Raw genomic sequence first — 6032 nt, 5'->3', positions numbered from 1 at the left:
AAGGATCGGGGTGGGGGGGACCCTAGTCCTCTTCTGAGGTAGTGTCTCTGTTCTAATCAGTGCAACTGCTTGGTGTGTCTCCAAATGCCTCTGTCTCTCTTAAGGGAACAGGGCAAGCTGAAATTCGAGTGGCACATGTGTTTTCCACCACCAGGGTTGCTATGGAGTGCAGCAGAGTTGTGGGAAATGCAGGGGGTTTATCTGCAGCTGCAAAAAGTTAGCTAAGTGGAATTAGACTTTCTGTAAGGTGTTTTCCTGACTCAGGCATGTCCCAAACTGGCCAACGTGTCTTGAGGCCCTGGGCGGCAATCCAAGTCCCGCGACCTCAATTGCTCCTGGAGGAAAAGCAGCCTGTTTCAGCTTTCTACACTTCTTAAAGTGTTACTTTGATTAGACAGGAGATAGCAGTTTGTTTAGCAATAGTACTATTATTCCTCTGTCGTGGTTATATTTTTAAATTATACTTTCTCTTTCCTTTGCCAAGAGTAAACGATAACATACATTTGCACCACGGAGCCAACCAAAGCTGTGTAGGTTTTGCCCAGACAGGTTGGAAAATGTATTCTAGGCCCATTGCTACCCAAATAGGAAGACTTTCCCCATCCCTGGGTCAGGGGACCATGCCTTTTCTCTTTTTTAATAAGTACAAACTCTTTAAAAACATAAAATAAGTTTTATTATCGCTATAAAAGTAATGCATCTTGTTGTTTATACAAGTATTACTTGGAAAATACATAAAAGTATAAAGAGAAAGACAGATATCATCTATAATACTAGAACCCCAACATAACTACTATTAAATTTTGCTATATTTCTTCCTAGGCTTTTCTCTAAATATTGATACAAAACTATGGATGCAAAATGTTCCCAATACACTTATATTACATATTCAGGAACATATTGCAAAAATAATTTTGTATCTTACTTTTATCACTTTATGATGTCATAACCCACAGATAACCATTATACAAGTTCTGGTTTATTCCCACCAGCCTTTTTTATCTGTATATTGATACAAAACCATGCATGCAAAATGCTCCCAATATATGTATACTGCATATTAGGAACACATCGCAAAAATAGTTTAGCATCTTTCTTTAATAGACTTTTGGTATCCGTCCTCCTAGCTTCTTTCCACATTATTGATACAAAACTATGAATGCAAAATGTTCCCAATACATTTAGATTACATATTAGGAACACATCGCAAAAATAGTTCAGCATCTTTCTTTGATCACTTTTTATACCACAACTCAGAGATAACCACTGTTAAAGTTTTGACGTATTTCCTCGCAGCCTTTTATCTGTATGTTGAAACAAAACTGCATGCAGAATGCTCCCTGTATACTCAGATTGCATGGATGGGAAGAGTGCAAAAACATCTGCTCATTTCTTTTATCACTAAATGCGTCAGCCAGAGCATATTCTCTTGTCACATGTTAGAGACACCATATTTTATTTACCCAATCTTTGTTATTGGTCATCAGGATGTTTCTAATTTCTACCCTTAAAAATAGTTAAATGAGTGACTTTCTGGTGGTTGAGTGGTTAAGACTCCACACTTCCAATGCAGGGGGCGCGGGTTCGATCCCTGGTCAGGGAACTAAGATTCCCACAAGCCGTGTGGCGTGGCCAAAAAAACCCAAAAATACTGAAATGAGCATCTTTAATGTATTATTTTTTTGTGACTTTTTGTTCATGGAGTTTTTATGCCTTTTCTTGACCATGATATCGACTCAACATATTAAGGATGACCCTGTGTCTGTAGTGTTTATGGTTCATGTTTTGCCAGTTGTGTGCTTGAGCATAAATTCTTTAACATTCTAGCACGCGTATAAAATCTTATGCCTTAAATGAATTTCAATTCATTACAAAGAACTTAAATGATAGTTAAAGACACAAAGTCTGACACCCCCCCCCCATTAAACTATTAAAGTACAACTCATCCCCCTCCTTCCGCGACAGCAACCTCTTTCTTCCTTGCTTAGGGCCCACTTTTCGATCTTTTCATCCATGGGTCTTGTAATACTTACCAGTTGTATTGCTGTGAAGACGAGCGGCTCCCAGACCTTTCAGTTATCAATCTGTCACAAGTGCACAGTGGTATCTCGTGACATGATGATCCCCGAGACGTCTGAGGTCTGTGCATCCTTGACCCAAAATTGCTGCATCGCCCGTGACCCCTAAAGACTTTTCAGAGAATTATGTTTGACAACGTAACAAAAAATATGGCACAACGAAAGACACATTGTAAAAGCAGAGAAAGAACTTCAGCTCGAATCCCACCACCTTAAGCAACAAGTATGTTTGCTTTGATGTTCTTTCCAGTTTCTGCTCCTATATAGACCCGCTTGTCAACTGTGGTGTCCACATGATTTTATGTCCCTGATTTGTAAAACATGGTATCATAAGCGTTTTCCAGGTTTCGACGTAGTCTTTAAAATTATTATTTGTAATGGCTGATGAAAAAGGTTCCATTGAGTGATGACTAAATTAAGTTAACCCCTATGGTTGGACATTCCGTCTGTTTCCTTAAGACTAATTTGGTTGAATCTTTAGAAAGTACCGAATACGGTCAGAGATTTTAAATGATTTTAATTAACACTTTTCTCGGTTTGTGCACACCTACGTGTATACAGCTGCGTTATTTACTGTCACTATTCAGTCATCCTGGGGCCAGCCTTGGGCCTCACCCAGGAAGTGTCCAGGGTGTAGGCAAAAGCTCATAATACGACTGAGTTTCACCTCTAATTTTTCTAACCAAACAAATTCAACTCCATTTCCTGCTCTAGTCACTACTGTGTGTTCGGTTCTGATTAACAGATAATGACAGAAGCGGCACAGCACGAGGTCTGGAGGAAGAGGCCCCAGACTAGCCTAGGACAAATCCTCAACCTCCAGAAGCCCGTTTTCTTGTTGGCAATTGCTTTTTTGACGTCTTATCCTATTTATCTCTCAGGGTTGTTGCAAAAAGAAAATATGAAAGCGTTTGGCAAAGCATGTAAACGCACCCTAAAAAAAAAGGCAAGATTTTGGGATTATTATGTTTCTGACTATTGCGGTTTTGTGGCCGGGACTTTAAAACGTCTGGTCTTGGGGCAACAGTCGAGTCTGGTGAGCAGGTCAGGGTGGGGTTAGGGGACAGGTGAGGGAGCTGCTTTGGGAGAATCACGCTTCTAAGTCTTCAAGACTACAGGACACTGCTCTGTTCTCAGCTCCCAGACTAATAGCATCGGCCAAGCCAGGGCCACCGCCCAAACTCCCATGGCTGCTCAGATTCTAGAGCTCACTGGTGTAAGGAGAGTGCTCCAAAGCCAAGCAATGCCAGAAATGGAAGTCTGCTCAGGGCTCCTCCCTGATGGCTCAATTTACAATCCCCACAGGGGTCTACGTCTTTTTGAACTTGCCAAAGAGATCACTCCTGGAGCGGGGGGAGGGAGGTAAAGGCTGCAGACAGGTAAGATATTATGAAAGAGCTAACAGATCTTTGTTCATTTATTGAGCAGTAACTAACGGGTAGAATGACTGGGGTGTAGGGTGGCAGGGAGATACACATTTGCTATAATTGGTACATAGATCGTTTTTCCTTTAAGAGTAATGTAATTATTCTAAATACAAAGGCATGTATCAAGTTTTAGGGTAATGAGGATAAGTTACACTGTAGGCTGATGGGAAAATAGATCTCTAAAAATTTATGCCAACTTGGATAGAGCCCCGACTCTAGTCTTTAATTCCTATTAATAAACTTTCATTGATCTTCCAAAAAATGCTTTTTGGACCTCTTTCTATTTTCATCTTGTGTCGTCTCTCAGGAAAGCTGCCTAGAAGTTAACTCCCACCTGTGTAGGATGACCTTTTCTCCAAGTGTTGCCCTGAGCCTAATAATGGTCCAGGATTGGGGGAACAAACCCAGTCCCCTGCTGCCCCATCTGCCTTGATGATTTGATAGGTATGGTGTTTTTAAAACAATCAGCAAAATAATTTGCACTGCAGAGTCCTTAGTAGGTCTTTTTTAATTGGACAGTTACTTGTATTAGTGAAAATCAAAAGCAGCATACAATCATTCAATCTCCAAGCACTGGAGTGTATCCAACTGTTTTCCTATTTGGGGTTCCACTTTAGTCATTGTCTGTATGCACGTGTAAATTTTTACAGAGTTGCAACCACTGCCTTTTTTTGTGGCCCTGTTATTGGCATCTAGTTTCCCAAGTAACATTGACACACATCTGTTCAAATCAATTGACGTTCCCATCATGACTGACTCATTTGGCGGGAAAAACAAGTTTACGTGCCAAATGGAACAAAGAAGCGTGGGTATCAGGGAGCAGCAGGGAGAAAGAAACGGTGGGAGAGAGTTATTTTGACTTACTGATCATAAACCATTTTCCAATACCATTTTTAAAGGATGTATAATATTACACTGAGTGATTGATTATATTTTACCCCATGGTGTGGGACACTTGGGTGGTTTTCAATACCTAGTGAGTTTAGAATGCATATAAATTACAGGATTTGAGAGATGACTGTATTTTCTTGAAACAGGAGTCTTCTGTGTCCAGATCCGGGCATGGAGTGTTGATGTAGTAGTGTTCCTTTGCTGGGAAAAAAAAAAAAAGTCAGTACTGCTAACTGGAAATGCTGGATGCCTTCAAAAAATATCCCTGTGCTTAAAATATTTTTAAATTATGATCAATTCTAGCTTATAAAAGGAACCTATATATCTTGTCCCACAACTTACAGAAATGCGGAATTTTAAATTTAGAGCTTGACTAAACTTTTCCTAGTTTATGGGCCACGCCTGTCTAATAAACTTAATACAATGCCGTGTGCACACAGCTTCCTAACAAATAACATGTGCTGGGAAAAGATGAGGACAATGGAAAGGTGCCTCCTTGAAGGTGGTAACATCGGATCAATTGATCCGTCGACTATAAATGGATTCATCTTACACAAGTCTCCCACACATTATGATGCACATTTAGCAATGCTGAAAAACAATTTGAACGAATACCTTAGAGAGTTGTTACAGAGAATTTATAGTCTGGAACGAATTGCCATCTTCTTAATTGACACGGAAATGTTTGGCTAAAATATTGCTTTATTCACATTTCTCTCCTTGGAGAAAAATCTAGGCAAACTGCAACTTCGACCGTGTGAATAATGGTGAAAGATGACTGCTTTAAGTCAGAAAAAGGGCACCACGCAGTCTGAGGGCCCCGTGGACGCCCTCAATCTCGATACCTCTTGGGGGCCCGGGGCAAAGCGCCACAGCGCATCTGGAAGGCAACGCCCCCAATCAGGGTCGCGGCTCCCGCCCTCCGCCCCTCGCGGTCTCTCACCTGCGTCCCGCTGGAGGCAGCCGGCGGGCGCGGGCGTGGTCCTCCCGGAGGGTGGGCGCTGGCTGCTGCCGGGCTTCCTTCTGGCTCGAGGGGACCCGTCCCGAGGGGGGAGAAAGGGAGAAAAGGGAGCTGGTGAGAGGCAGGGGGTCAGCCTGGGGGTGCCTTGGGGCCCCACTGGGAAGCCCAGTTCCGGGCAGCCCGTCCAGACAAGAGGGGTTTTCGTGTGCTTGGTTTCTTTCAGGATGACGGAAAGCGTGGGAAAGATTCCACACCTCCCTCTGTCTTTGCCAATAGTCCTTGACCTGCCCGTGCGCCGGATCAAACCAAAATCCTAAAGTGATTTTTACAGGTGAAGTGCGACGTCAGCCAGAGAGTGAGCCCTCTCTTTTCCAGGCTCGCTGTGAAGCTCCTAGCGTAGACTCGGGGCCCCCAGGAAGAGATGGAGGTGGCTTTCGAGGTCATTAGCAATAGCGTCCAGAGTCCAGGGGGGCAGGAAGAGGCCCTGAGTCGACAGCTCAGGTGCTGCCATTTTCTCAGGAGCTGTCAAGCTAGTGCCCTGCCAGCGGGGCAATCCCTTATGGGAGGCCCCCGGGCGACCAAGGTGGCCTTGGGGCGGCGCCTCCAGGGTAGAATTCTGGGACCAGATTTTGGGAGATAGGGCAAGATAGGGCAAGCAGCAGCTTGAAACGCAGA

General features: G+C 43.3%; 1 long non-coding RNA gene across 2 annotated transcripts in view; it reads right to left on the bottom strand.

Moving 5' to 3' along the window:
* Positions 1–3988: 3988 nt before the first annotated feature.
* LOC112400687 (uncharacterized) overlaps positions 3989–6032 on the bottom strand; it is a 2703-nt gene continuing 659 nt past the window's right edge. The window contains exons 2-3 of one of the 2 annotated variants that reach the window (XR_003003451.1): positions 5340–5419; positions 3989–4597 (exon numbers count right to left, since the gene is read on the bottom strand). This is a non-coding gene — a long non-coding RNA (uncharacterized LOC112400687). Of the gene's footprint in view, positions 4598–5339; positions 5498–6032 lie in introns of those variants that run through there. The other variant, XR_003003450.1, reaches the window with a different exon arrangement.

This window comes from Neophocaena asiaeorientalis, unplaced genomic scaffold (assembly GCF_003031525.2).
Source record: "Neophocaena asiaeorientalis asiaeorientalis breed wild unplaced genomic scaffold, Neophocaena_asiaeorientalis_V1.1 scaffold1019, whole genome shotgun sequence".
Lineage (NCBI taxonomy): Eukaryota > Metazoa > Chordata > Mammalia > Artiodactyla > Phocoenidae > Neophocaena > Neophocaena asiaeorientalis.
Note: the sequence above shows the minus strand (reverse complement) of the source record. Positions and strands in the feature narration are given on the sequence as shown.